Source organism: Scaptodrosophila lebanonensis, unplaced genomic scaffold (assembly GCF_003285725.1).
Source record: "Scaptodrosophila lebanonensis strain 11010-0011.00,11010-0021.00 unplaced genomic scaffold, SlebRS2 tig00001422-arrow-arrow-pilon, whole genome shotgun sequence".
NCBI classification, from domain to species: domain Eukaryota; kingdom Metazoa; phylum Arthropoda; class Insecta; order Diptera; family Drosophilidae; genus Scaptodrosophila; species Scaptodrosophila lebanonensis.
In genome coordinates, this window is record NW_022060747.1 from 63,004 (window position 1) to 73,824 (window position 10,821).

At 37.9% G+C, this 10,821-nt stretch overlaps 1 long non-coding RNA gene across 1 annotated transcript; it reads left to right on the plus strand.

Moving 5' to 3' along the window:
* Window positions 1–1,160: 1,160 nt before the first annotated feature.
* On the plus strand, window positions 1,161–3,879 carry LOC115633447. Its single transcript, XR_003996348.1, has 2 exons — window positions 1,161–1,357; window positions 3,489–3,879. It is a non-coding gene; the product is annotated as an uncharacterized LOC115633447 (long non-coding RNA).
* Window positions 3,880–10,821: the final 6,942 nt, after the last annotated feature.

Genomic DNA, 10,821 nt, shown 5'->3' on the forward strand with positions numbered 1-10,821 from the left:
CGAACTCGTCTGGTTTTAGGAGAAATGTGAGTAGTATTTGCGCGCATATAAAGTGCAGCCGCATTATTGCCTGATGCTGCGGCCGCCTTAACAGAAGAGTTATTAGGTTGAGCCGAAAGTTGTGCGTTTACAGAACGACGTGTAACTGTAGACGAGTTGATAGCAGGATGAGAATCCGTTTTGGGAGTGGAACAAGATGGTTCATTTTTGCGATTATCCTCCTTTGGAGATGATGAGAGAGTTGCAGGCTTAGTAGAGCCTCCACTAAGCAGAACATTTGAAGTAACCAATTGAGGCCGATTAGGGCTTCTTTTGGGTTTAGCAGTGACCAGTGTATATTTTTCTTGATTCATTATGAAAAGAGAAAATTGTACGAAATAATAAGTTTATAGTCGAGTTATTTTATAGTTTGTTTAAATATGAAATAAATTGCATAAATAAACCGACACAGCGGCATAATCACGATACCAAAAAGCCACACTGTGCGGAAAAATATTCTCCTACCGAACCCGTACACGCGTCAAAGTCAGAACTCTACCAGCATGTGCACATAAGATCCAACTCTCTAAGCTGAGGAGTCAATACCATACATCAACACACTGAAGCGCCCAAAAACCAGTCACGGCCAGGAAAAATCCGGCAGAAAGGATCCCCACACACAGGCAGCCCAAAGCGCACAAAAAGCCGAATGCCAATCTATTAAGCAGAAAAGAGAAAAATAAAAAAATTATTATGAATCAAGTTCAGGTGAAAGTCAATTGAAGGTCAAGTGACAACTGAAGGTCAAACGGAGCAAAGGTTGAGAGCTGGTACAGTCACGCACTCTAACCACGTAATCCTACCAACACTAGCACAGTGAATCTAAAGTAAAGGGACACGTGGCCAACACACAAACGGCCAGTGGCGCAGACAGGCAGCTGAAAACAGCCAACACGTCTGGGCACCGCGACTAGGCAGACACGGTCCCCACAAAGGAAACACAGCACCAGGCGCGCAAGATCACCCGGAGAATAAAAACGCAGCAACACACAGCAATTATTACAGATTTAATTCTGTAGAAAATTATTCTTCAATGATTATTTGGTGTATCAGTACAGAGCAATTTTTTTTTTATATATATACATTCTTTATTGTGACGCACAGGCCAGGTAAATGGGTACAACAGTTGCTTAAAATATAAATCTTATGACTAATCCATTACAGGTCTTTGTGTGCTTGAGACGAGAGGAGGCAACAGCGCAAGCAAAGCGCCTAGATCCTTCCAGGTTGATAAGATGGAGGGAAAGCGGGAAAAAAGCCGGAGCGATGATGATAAGGAGCCCCCTCCCTCAAAGGGGCACCATATAAGTGATATAATGTAAAGATTGTTGTAAGCTTAGGTGGTAATACATGTTATTTAAAAAATTAGAAGAAACAAATTGAATAATAGTAATACAAGGTAATATGTAAATGATTAAATTAACAATAAATGAATGAAAATTTGACAATTTTGAAAGAACTAATGTTTGGAATCGTGTGGATTTGGTAGATAAAAAAGAAAAACAATATTATGAAAAGTATATAAATAATATGTAAATAAGAAAATTTAACAATGAATGAAATTTAATAATTTTGAAAGAAATAATATTTGAAATCGTGTAGATTAGGTATGTAAAAATAATAATAATAATATTATGAAGAGTATATAAATAATTTGTAAATAAGAAAATTTGACAATAAATGAATGGTAATTTTAACAATTATGAAAGAAATAATATTTAAAATCGTGTAGATTTGGTAGGCAAAAAATGATGTGTAAATAAGAAGATTTAACAAAAATGAATGATAATTTAACAATTTTGAAAGATAATATTTGGAATCGTGTAGATTTGGTAGGTAAAAAACAATATTATGAAAAGTATATAATAAGAATATGGCGCAGGAACAAATGCAGTGGGCGGGATTATACAGAGCCAAGAGCCGGTATGGCGAATGAAGAATGATGCAGGAAAATCCATAAGGCGACAGAAGAGCGATGGCAAATGGTGGTCCAATCCGGTGAAAAGAAGATTTAGAAGAAATTAGTGAAAATGCTTAATAGAAGGGTGTGCCGGGAGGATGTGTATTCGTAGATGTGTAGAGATGAGTAAATTGCGTGCGACGTGAAGATGGTAAATGAAGTACTGTTGTGTGGGTGTATAAATGGAGGATGAATGCGGAGGGATCCGGTATAAGATTGGTATGAATTTCTAGCTTAAGTTATTATAAGTTATTGAATTAATATAGATTATTTGTAAATTGGTTGTGGGTAATTTATGAAAAACGGGAATACGAGTTATGAATTGTGTAATGCTTTATTCGTGTAGCAAATTATATAGTTTATTTATGGATTTAATTTGTTATATGGTATTATTTTAATAAATTTATAAATGGAAGAAAAAATCAATTATTTGTTTAAAGATTATAATTTGAATTAAGATATGTATATTGGGTTCAGTTATGTATAAATAAGTTATGTAGATTATTTGTGAATTTGTTGTGTGAAATTTAAGAAATTAATAAATGAAAGCGAGTGTGTGTGTTATTGTATATTGTATTATATGTGTAGGATTATAGAATTTATATTAAGAATAAATTATGGGTAAATTATTTGTTTGTTATTGTTTATAAATAGGGGTATTAATCTATTTGGTAGAATGAATTAAATTGGAGTGTGTATGTTGGAACAATTAATGTATATAAACTTTTATGAGTGATTGGGTAATTTATTAGTTAATATGAGATTTTATAAATTTATTGGACATTGGTTAAGAATTGTGTGAATTAAATTGGGCAGCTTTGATATGATATAATGTGATGTGTGTTTTGTGTAATATTGCGGATAAATAATTTAAAGAGGAGAAGATGTTATGTGTAAATGACAAATCCTTTGAGTGAGTGTGGCAGCAAGATACATTACTTGAATTAAATATAAAATCCAGAATTATGATGGTAGACAGGTAAACAATCCATAAGTGTGATTTGCGTCCGAATACAGGAGGTGTGATTGCGCAGGAGGATGAATCCTTGTCAACGAAATCAGTATAGGCGGAGTAAGCAAACGATATGCTATGGTTGGCAGCGGGGAAAATAAGTTATCCAGATTAAAAAGATTTGTTCAATTTTTAAATATGTGTAAAGATGTGATGTAATGTATGAATATGAGTGTAAAATTGAATGATGATGAATCGCTTGGCAGGATTCCAAGAGTCCCAAAATTAATGTGCAGAGAATGATGAAATGTCCAGAAGTGTGTGATGGATGAAGAAAAATGAAGCGGCGGGGGGATTAATGGGAAAAAATTCCCGGACGGTTACCACAGGTGTGTGGGCGAATAGATTATTGTTAATTATATTAGTTAAATTATCAGTATGAATCTGTCGTTTATGAATTGTTGTAAAGCATGATTGCATTAATAAGTATATGTGTATAAATGACAAAAAGTTATTATTTTTTTTTGTTTTATGCAGATATGTGTGCAGATGGGCGTGCAGCAGGAGCGTACTGAAGACGGAGGCAGAAGGAAGGATCCATGATGGGCAGCAGACAGCGTGAGGGCAAAATGCAGTAGTTTTGCGGAAAAACGGAGCAAAGTTGCTGATGACGATACGTAAGCCAGATGATTGTGAAGATCCGAGGATGTGAGTTTAATGAGTTACAGATGTGTGATAAGTTAAGTAGATTAAGTGTTCCAAATGATTTAGATTGATTAGTGTGTGTATTATGTAAGAATTATTATAAGTGGAATAATTGTTTTGGTTAACAAGTATATTATTGATGAAAAGTGTAATAATGATGAAATGGTGAATAGTAAAGATTATGTATTTTGAATAAAATGTGATTTAAGTGGTGTTTGGATAATATTATTAAATGCATATGCGCTAGTTAATTATAAAAAATTGATTTATATGAATAATAAAGTTATGAAAAGTTATTTATGTTTTATTCGCTATGATTCATACCAAAATTGTCGTAGTAAGTCCAAATCCTGGAGTTCCAGCATGTAACTGACAAAACACAAATAATGCAGAGATAGCATAGGTGTAGAGAAAACAGCAATCCAATGGAGAAAACAGATAGCACTCAAACGGGTGGCTAAGTATTGGCGGCTGAGAGTGAGTCCCACGCTGCGGCACACCCAACAGAGAGGCGAGAATAAGCAGATCCAGATGTTCCAGGCCGAAAGATTACGGTAGTAACCAAAGCGTGAGGGCATATTTATTTATGTACAGAATATAGATGATAATAACATGAAGATGCGACATCGGTGCAGGGAAAAAGTGATGGCTGCAGCTCCATGTAAGTGCAGGTACAGTGGTGCAGCACTCCAAAAATAAATGCACAACACCAGATGGAAATAGTGCATAGATGTCCAAGGCAATCAGAATAGTGGGAGCCAGCAAGCAGCAGAGATAGTGTATTTGCTATCTGTAAAGGTAAGCAGCCGAACTTGCAGTCAATCAGTGTAGGCAACCAAATAGAGTTTGCAAGCGCGTGAAGACAAAATACTGGCCAGAATCCATAAACATGGATTTGTGGAGCTGAGAAACTGAATTGATTAGTTTAGGTTAGTATGAGAGAGAGGACAAATACCAGATAGAATAGAGTGTCCGAAGAAAATGTATGTATGTACCACATTCACACCAGGCAATCCCACCAGCACAGGCGCAGCGCGAAGATAAGGGACACGTGGCCAACACACAAACGGCCAGTGGCGCAGACAGGCAGCTGAAAACAGCCAACACGTCTGGGCACCGCGACTAGGCAGACACGGTCCCCACAAAGGAAACACAGCACCAGGCGCGCAAGATCACCCGGAGAATAAAAACGCAGCAACACACAGCAATTATTACAGATTTAATTCTGTAGAAAATTATTCTTCAATGATTATTTGGTGTATCAGTACAGAGCAGAAGCACATGCATGCCATTCAGTACAAATAACCCGACTGAAGAACAAAGTTTATGCTGACAACCACCACACTGGATACTGGGTGTACCAGTGGAATAGTGCCGTTAGCAGACAGAAAAGCTCTACAAAGGCGAGAGAGGCTTAAGTAGGCAGTTGAGTCGAATTATATCAAGCAACAAAGTTGGTGTAACGGAGGCAAGGCTCAAAAGCAAAATTATTTCACTCAAGGCGAGGAAAAAGAGGATAGAGAATAGAAAAGAGGAGAGATGTAAATTGTTAGCAACATTGGTAGGTAAGAGCACAAAAGACCCAGAATTTGAGTAGAAATAATTTTGGTGGCCTAGGCCAAGACGCGCTTTATCATATCGCTGAAATTGTCAGCATATACAAGCGCAAGTCAGCTGAAGCCACACATAAAGAAGCAGTTAATGAATATGTATGAATAAAAATTGAAGGAAAAGTTCGAGACCAAAAAACAAGTTGTGCACAGTCAACAAGCAGGTCGGAAACATAGTCCCCAATAATATAAAAGTATTTGGAAGAAAATGTATATAACAGAGAATACTGTTGCAAACGAAGCGCAAACGTGCCGCACAAAGGTGCCCCATACAAAAAGAAATTAGTATGGAAGAAAAAATGCGAGCGGCAACAGGCAGCACATCGTTAGCAAAAAATAAAGGTAAAAAACGAGCAGATTAGATTGAGGCATGATTAATTATGCTCAGTAAGAAAATTTATAAAGAAAAACAACAAGAGGAATAAATTACTGGATAAATTGTGCAATAAAAGTTAACTTAAGAATGTTGTATGAACAAAATAAATATGCGAATCAATTAATCAACAAAAGTAAATGAGGGGAAATGGTACTGAGTTACCAACGGAAGAAAGAAAAGAACAACAGTATGTTGAAAGAGAGTGAGAGGGGTAATACAACCAAGAGAGGCTGTGGGAGAGCCGATTTTAAACAGCTGTAGTTCGGAGCAGGCTAGTAACGTAGGTGAACGCCCTTTGCGAGCGTAAGCCATAAGCTTTTGTGAAAAATATATGAGTATGAATGGTTAGTTGCATAGGTCAGTGACGCATGTGTAAATGTATTTTCTTACTGAGGAAGTAAGTATGTACAATATGGGCATAAAGTTGATGTGGATGAGTTTAGATAAGTAATTTAATTATTTATTACAGAATTAAGTAAAATGCATGAAAATGCAAAAAAGGGAACGACAAAATGAATTATTTAATAATTGTGAAAAGAAATATAAAAAAGAAATAAACTAGAGAATGCAGAACAAAATAATAAATTATACTTTTGGATTGTGAGGGAACGAAAAAGTATTATGTAGTAGCCGTTTGACTTGCAAGGTACGACAGAAGATGAAAAAGTGAAGAATAAGAGTTGGCAATTCAAGTTAATAGACAAAAAGTATTACAAAATGAATAAAAATAAACAGCAGAGGAAGGTAAGATTTGTGCTGGGATATATTCCCATGCCAGTGGATAAAACATCGTTCGATAACCAGCATGAAGATCAGTTTGTTTGCAGATAAAGGCTTGGAGAGTTGAATTTCCGCTGACAGCGGAAAAAATTTCAAGTATAGCCTCTGGCAGCAGTAACGCACCTGCTAAAAAGGGGAAATATAAATTCAAATCGAGAGAAAGAGAGAAAAAACCATACTGAAAAGAGGACAGATATACTGCACAAATGGGCGGTGTATATGTATAAGTAAGCACAATGTTGCTGTGTAACTTAAAGAGAACTTTGTGGCTATGAATTGTGGGAGAGCGACGTGTACATTATGTAGTAGCCGTTTAGTTTAAGTAGTAGATCTATAGACGTGGGAATGGAAAAATGTGCAATTGGCTAAGAAGAATAACAATTTATAGGCAGGAACTAATTTCAATAGGAAATTAACAAAAATGAATGATTCAGATGAATGTTTTCTCTTATTGTAAATTTAAGGTAAGAATAAAGGAAATAAAAATAAAATCCATTGGGAAGAGAATTTACATTTAATTTATTTTATATTATTTTTCATTGACTTTATGAAAATGGTAACGAGCTAATATTTGTCAGAGGGAGGGATTCTATTTGGGAGATCATGTGGACGATATCGATTAGGAAAGACACCTCCTATAAATGTGGAAAATAGATTACGTACAAGAGGATTATCATGCGATTGGATTTTATCCTTATACCTGCTGGAATGAAGGTTGATCTGGTCCCATACCGAAGCAATGTTAAAGGCAGCATGAATGTGCGAGTTCCTTACAAAAGGAATAGCGTTGGTACAGAGGCGCAGAATTTTATTCTGGATTATTTGAATTATACGAATGTGCACATCAGCAGCACATCCCCACAATTCTATACCATACCGGAAAATGGGCGCAATAATTTGATTGTAGATTAAAAGTTTGTTGCGTGTGCTTAAGCGAGAACGAGAGTTTAGGAGCCAACTGTATTTGCGTATTTTAGAGATAAGTGAGAATTTCACTGAACGAATGTGACTATGCCAAAGCAATTTTCTATCCAGGTGTAATCCTAGATATTTCACAATGGGTTTACGGGGAATGACCACATTGTCCAATTTAACATTGGGTATGTTATCACTCCGTCGTGTAAATACTAGATGGGAGGATTTACTACTATTGATTTTTATATTCCAGGATTTTGCCCAGTCAGAAAAAGTGATTAAGAAACAGCTCATCATATTGGTACATACAGAGGAGTTTGTGTGACTAAAAAGAATAGCGGTGTCATCAGCATAAGTGGCAATAAGGGCTCTACTATGGGAAAATCTGGGAAAGCTAGGAGTTGGCATATCACTGACGAATATGTTGTAAAGAGTGGGTGCGAGAACGCTTCCCTGGGGGACACCAGCTCTAATTGGACGCACTGATGATAGAATGCCCCTCTCCTTGACACAAAAGGAGCGATTAGACAAATAGGATTTGAATAGCTCATACAATGGCTGAGATAAAAATGCTTTAAGCTTGAAGAGGAGGCCGTCATGCCACACTCGGTCGAAAGCCTGTTCGATGTCCAGGAAAACGGCCGAGGTGAATTGATTGTTGTAGAAAGTGAGGTGCACATGGTTAACAATGCGGTGAACCTGTTGAATGGTACTGTGTTCCCTACGGAATCCAAATTGGTGATCGGGTATAATGTCACTAAGTTCAAGAATATCATTTAGACGGACGGACATAACGATTTCAAAAAGTTTGGAAAGAGCCGATAGAAGACTAATGGGTCTATAGTCCTTTAGTTGGCTTAAAGAGCGCCCAGATTTAGGAATCATGCTGACAGCCGCGCATTTCCAATGTTTTGGAAAATAACGAAGCCGCAGCATGACATTAAAAAGTTTTACTAGAAACATGATGGCACGGTGGGGAAGGCAGCGCAAAACCCGGTTTGAGATGTTATCTAAGCCAGGGGCTTTTTTAATTTTTAAGTTGGCTATATGATTAACTAATTCGGATGGACTGACGTGACGAATAGGAGTAAGTGGTAAAACTTCGTTTGAGTTGTCATTAAGTGCCGCAGTCACACGTTGAGTTTGGGCCTCAGAAGCAAAGTCCAAAGGGGTGAAACGAGACTCTAATTCATTTGCGAACGCTTCCGCAACTTCTAGAGGAGTAGTACACCAGTTTCCTGCAGAATCCTTGATGGGGGCCACCATATGTGGCTGGGATTTGAGGTGTTTCGTAGCACGCCATAAATTAAAGCCACCTTTTTTAGTAGGGTCAGCATTCTGCAGTATGAAATTAAAGTGTGCCGAACGAATACGTTTGAGAAAATTGGACAAAATGCGTGACACAAATTGCCAGTCAGATTTGTGTATTGGGGAACGGGTGCGAATATATAGCTTACGAAGTTGTCGCTTGAGGCGGGCAAGCTCAAGGGCTTCAGCTTTTAAAGGAGGTCGGTAAAATGGGGAGCGATGGAAGAATGGTGAGTTGGTAGACGGAGTAGCTGCAATGGCAGAAGTGCGTAGTTTGGCAGTGAATAAATCAATAGCATCATCTATGTCATCGGTGGAATCGATGTCCATATTTAGATTAATGCTGTTGCTAAGGTGAGTTTTGAACAGTTGTATGTTGGTGTATTTAGTAAATAAAATTGAGTTGGTAGATGATGGAGAAACGGAGGGGGAAAAAATAGCAGAAAGGCCAAAATTAAGTGTAATAATTAAAGGAACATGATCGCTTGTTAGGTCAAAAAGGCGAGAAATATTCATTAGAGAGTGAGGAATATTTTTAGTTACTGCAAAATCGAGTACAGATGGTGTAGAGCCACTGCGCGGGAAATGAGTAGGTTCGGCAGTAGAAAGTATATTAATAGTGCTAGAAGATAGAATAGAATCAGCAAGGGCAAGACCGCGAGGGCAGCTCCTAAAGTTACCCCACAAGCGGTGCTTGGCATTCCAGTCACCACCCACGAGGAATCTATCACCAAGCTGATCAAAGAGTTGGGAGAAAAATGAATGAGAGACCATTTGATTTGGTGGCCAGTAGCATGCTGAGATAGTGATAGGGCCGATAAAGGTGTTTATCACCATGCGGCAAATATGAGCGTAGTCTTCAGAAATAAAAGGAAGGGGCTGAAAGGGAATTCTATCAGAGATTATGATTGCAGAACCTCCAGAAACGGGGCGAGTATGAGAGTTATAACAAAAGAGAAACTTAAAACCAGGAATTGAAATAGAAATATTTGGGGAGAGTTTAGTCTCCGAGATTAACATTATATCGATGTTGTTGCTTCTAAGAAAGAGTTCTATATCATGAAGTTTATGGCGTATGCCATTAGCGTTCCAAATTGATATTTTAATTGTGTCACTCATTTGGTTTGGAGGGAAGTAAAAGTGAAACGAGCTGCTCCATCCTGGAAAAGGAGGCCGTTAGTTGAGATTGAAACGTAGTAATTTGAAATTGAAGATAGTCCAACGTGTTGGAGACAAAGGTACGATATTCCTTGTCAGGAAGACTAGACATGTATTGAGCGTCAGTTTGTGAAGGAACCCTATAAACTGTGGGGCTCTGATGTGTAACTGTGTCGGGGTTTGAAGAGTCAACAGGAATTTTGCCAATAATTCTGGGGAATTTCTGGCCTTGCCATTGAAATGGAACGTCAGCAAGAATATATTTGTTACTGAGTGATCGCACCATATCAGCATATGATCTCGGCGGAGGATTGGATTTGGCCTGTTTGTCGCCAGAAGGAGGTGCATTTGTAGCTGGAGGAGAAGTTAAAACAGAAGAAGCAGATGGGAGATTATTCGAAACAAAATTTGCGAACTGGGTGTTAAAAGAAGCATCAGCCGCTTGGGGATTTTTTCTGACTGTGGACGGTATAGGAAGAGGAGGAAAATTTTCTCGATCAGTTGGGACAGACGCAAGCTGTTTTGCGAGCGTACGAGCCGGAAGTTGGTGAGTTTTGTTACGTCGAGCCCTAATGGCGGCCAAAACTGGGCAACCATTATAACTGGCAGTGTGAGAGCCGTTGCAGTTGGCGCACGTGGCATCCGTGTCAGGAGGCTTAGTGCAGGAAGAGGAAAGATGGTCTTTACCACATTTGACACACTTAGGATTGTGTTTACAAAATTTGGCAGTATGTTCAAATTTCTGACATCTTTTACATTGCGGAATGCTAGTGTTTCTGACAGTTGCCTCAACATTAACTATGAAATTTCCAATATTCTTAACAAGGAATATTTTCTCATTTTTGGGAGTATTGATTAAGTTAACATAGAAGGCGTTAGGCGAATATTTAGCCGCAGAATCTGGATTACGTTTGTCTTTAAAAGTGGGATTGTGGACGCTCACCACATCAAAGCCCTGATTTATGAGCGAATTTTTAATAAAATCCGTAGAAGTGGAGCGAGGTAACCCCCTAATATA